General features: G+C 37.3%; 1 pseudogene; it reads right to left on the bottom strand.

Annotated features, from left to right (window-relative positions):
- Nucleotides 1–297: 297 nt before the first annotated feature.
- LOC138168323 (protein FAM204A pseudogene) overlaps nucleotides 298–3,901 on the bottom strand; it is a 39,510-nt pseudogene continuing 35,906 nt past the window's right edge.

Here is a 3,901-nt window from a genome sequence, read left to right as displayed (position 1 = left end):
TTTACAGCAGCTATCCTCTGGAAAGCTGCTTGTGTGTGGCTTCACACCATGCTTGGAAAGGTTCATTATTAGGGGCAGCTAGGTGGTTTTATATTTTTCCATCCCCCACAAGCATCTTATATGATGTAGTTACCTTTTGAAACTTTGCTAGAGTTGGGGCAAGTCACAAGAGTTTTATTCTACCAGGGAGGCTGGAACGAGTAGACTCTGGGCTGTCAGTCACAGTAGTCCAAGTGTCCTAAGGCAACTCAGATCATCTGAGGTTCTCTGCAGCTTAGTCCTTGGAGTGCGTCTATCCTAACTAAGAAGTACTGCCTGCTTTGGATAAAGAAAGTGGTAGTGGTCAACCCCAATTGCCTTGCCCACTACAAAAAGAAAAGAAAAAGGAAAGGTTCATTACTAGAAGGAAGCCACCAGAAGACAAAATTATTTTGTCCACAGTCATTCAAAAATATTTTTTACTATGGCACAAAGAGCAGTTTCAATGTTAATAGTGAGTATAGCCATATCAGTGATTTCATTAATACTTTAAGTATTGATATATGTTCACATTATATTTTTTTATATTTTTCTTAGCTATATATTCTCACATTGCTTGATAAAAACTATTTTTTTTTAACAAAATAATATACATTTTTAAAAAGGGCTGAAAAAATATGTAGAGTTGACCCACTAATCTGATATTTGCCTTCCCTAACTTATCAAATTTATTTGGTTCCCTTTGAACAGTAAGATACCAACAGTTTTCACTTTTCAAGGACAAAAGCCTAGTTATATATAATTCCATACTGCTTTTGCTTTCCCAACCCTTCTTTGTTTCAAGCCCCCATGCAAGTTTCTACTTCTTTTTTAAAGCCTACTGTGAAGTTTCAGCATCTTTTTTAGCTTCTATAAAATTTAGCTTTGGCAATTTTTGCCCCAAGCTCCTGAGTAGCTAACCTATTACTTACTTCTTCAGCCTTCTCAATATCCCCTTCAGCCAAGATTTGTTGATGTGCACATCAAGGCCTGACTTCAGAAGAACCCTACTACTTATGAGGGGTTCAAACTTATCATTTATTCCAAAATACTGAGTAAGTTCCTTCCACTGGGCTTTATTTGAAGATTGTTGACTGTCAGACTCCTTTTTATTCTTCTGGGACATTTTCTTTCACTCCCCCTTGATTGTAGAAGGATTTTGGTATGGGATGTTTTTAATGTAATTCTTGAAACTTATTCCATATATTTAGAGGAACTTCAGACGGACACTTTGGCAGCATTTTTTTGCACTTGTCTCTGCCCCATTTTTAGGCCCATCAGTATGGAAAATGGAGAACCTGACTTTTTCAATCACACAACTCCCTTATCTTCCTTTGAACTAAGTTCCAAGATTTTCAATGTGGTCTCATCCTCAGAATTCAACTTAATATTGCTTTCCTTCATTCCAGGAGGTAAGTTAACTTTTTATTTTTATTTTTTTATTTTTTAAAGCAATCGGGGTTAAGTAACTTGCTCAAGGTTACATGGCCAGTTATTTCTGGGTGTGGTGCTGAGTATCTGAGCCCAGACTTTGATCCAGATCATCCCAACACTGGAGCCAGTGCTCTTACTCTCTGAGCCACCTGGCTGCCCCTAAGCAACTGGGGTTAAGTAACTTGCTCAAGGTTACATGGCCAGGTGTTTCTGGGTGGGTGCTAAGTGTCTGAGCCCGGTATTCGATCCCCAGGTCATCCCAACACTGGGCTGGTGCTCTTACGTGTTGTGCTACTTGGCTGCCCCAACAGTTAACTTTTTATCTTCTTTCTGACCCTTTGATGCAGGGCATTTTCCACATTTTACTACTTTAATGAAAAAAGGAAGCTCATTGCATTGTTGTCACTCATTGCTTTTTATGCAAGCATGCAAGCAGCAACAAAGACTCTTCCAATCACCCTGAAAGAAGATTTTCCCTCATCATGAGTCATCTGATTTAACGGCAGCAGGTCTCTGAATCTACACATTTTTAGAAGATATTGTCAAAAAATGGGAACAGAATATAAAGCTCTTTATTATCACACAGAAGTTCACTGTCTTTCAAGAGGACAAATATTGAAGCATTTGTTCAAACTAAGGGCAGAAGTTTTACTTTTTTGGGAAAAAAAAAAAAGGAAAAAGAAAACTTGATCTTGGAACACTTTGAAAGAAAAGATTTTATTCAGTCGGCCTACCTGGCAGATATTTTTAACCATATGAGTGAAATAAAATTTTCAATTCCACATCTTACAATCACTATGATGGATGCTACTGAAAAATTGTAAGCTTTTTTTTTTGGCTGATATGGAAAAAGAGAGTAGAGGCCAATATACTTATAGACTTTCAAATGTAGAGGAAGTGCCTTCCCAAGGTGGAGTTGAAATAAAAAAAGTCTCAGTTTCTTTGAAAAGATAAATTCATGAACTCCTGGAAACACTTCAGAATTCTTTAAAAAGGTATTTCTATCTTGATGCCAGAACTATGGATTTGGAAGTCTTTTCTTTCTGATATAAGTTATACTAAAGACGTTGACCTAGTTAAAGATGAATTCATTGATTTTAGGACAAAAAAAAAATAGAATCTAACTCAAAAAGTCTAAGTGAATTCTGACATTCCTTGAAAGAAGCTATTCCTTGAAAGGAGCTAATCCTTTCCCTGTCAAAAAGAGCTATGAAAGTTGTCATTCCATTTGCAACAACAAATCTCTACAAATTGGGTTTTCCAATACTTATAGCATCAAAACAAGGATGTTCAACATGGCATGTGTGTTGCCTTTTCAAAGACAACTCTACAACCTATTTTTTTTTCAAGCTAAACAACAGTAGCCTTCACACAGCATAGCTTTTAAAAATAAAATGCAACTTCAACTTGCCTATATTTTAAGCGTATTATTATGCTTTTAACATGCTAATGATGAAAATATATTATTAGGTATTTTGATAGCTATATTTCATTTCTTCTGTAGTTATAGATATTTTATGCATTAGAAGGCATTATTCTTAGAAGGGGTCCATAGCCTTCACTAAACTTTTGAAGGGGACCTTGACATTAAATGGTTAAAAATACCTGTCGTACCATGTTGCTTGGGTATTAATCAACTCTGCTAAAAAGAAAATTTGCCACAGGATTTCATAATGACTGTTCATCTCTTACTAGCAGCAGTAGAATTTAGTCTTTCTTCTCAAATCTTCTGACTATATGATATCTCAAATAATCAGATTTCTTTATCCAAGGCAGGCAGTACTTCTTAGTTAGGATAGACGCACTCCACGGACTAACTTGCAGAGAACCTCAGATGATCTGAGTTGCCTCAGGACACTTGGACTACAAACGTTTCAAAGTATCTCACTTATCCCTCTCTTTTGCTCTACTTTGTGATTTCAACTTTGCTACTGCTCTGGAGCATGGCATTGATATTGGGCTGCATTGCAATGAACTTTCTGATGTGTGTGGAGTTAGAAAGTTGAAGTTGGATAGAGAGTGGTGCCTGCTCAAGGTGGATAAATAGACTAGAGGTAGGAACAGGGCATGTGAGCATGTGTGTGTGTGTGTGTGTGTGTGTGTGTGTGTGTGTGTGTGTGTGTTTGATGGTTTGAGAGGGGAGATTCAGTAAGTATTTTTTGTTATTGTGTCATTTCAGTCATGTTGGACTCCTTGTGTCCCCGTTTAGGGTTTTCTTGCCAAAGATACTGGAGTGGTTTGCCAGTTCCTTCTCCAGTTAATTTTACAAAGGAGGAAATGGAGACATAAAGGGTTAAGTGACTTTCCTAGGTCATACAGCTACCGTGTTTCCCCGATAATAAGACCTATCCCGAAAATAAGCCCTCCCCTTACTGTGTAAGATTCCTCTAAAATAAGCCCTCCCCTGAAAATAAGCCCTATTGAGATTGCTACTGTAGTGAAGGTGATC

The sequence above is a fragment of the Petaurus breviceps genome, unplaced genomic scaffold (genome assembly GCF_028583685.1).
Source record: "Petaurus breviceps papuanus isolate PSGF00001 unplaced genomic scaffold, PetGlider_PUasm1.0 37, whole genome shotgun sequence".
Taxonomy (NCBI): domain Eukaryota; kingdom Metazoa; phylum Chordata; class Mammalia; order Diprotodontia; family Petauridae; genus Petaurus; species Petaurus breviceps.
The sequence above is the reverse complement of the archived record's forward strand: the minus strand, read 5'-3'. Positions and strand labels throughout refer to the sequence as shown.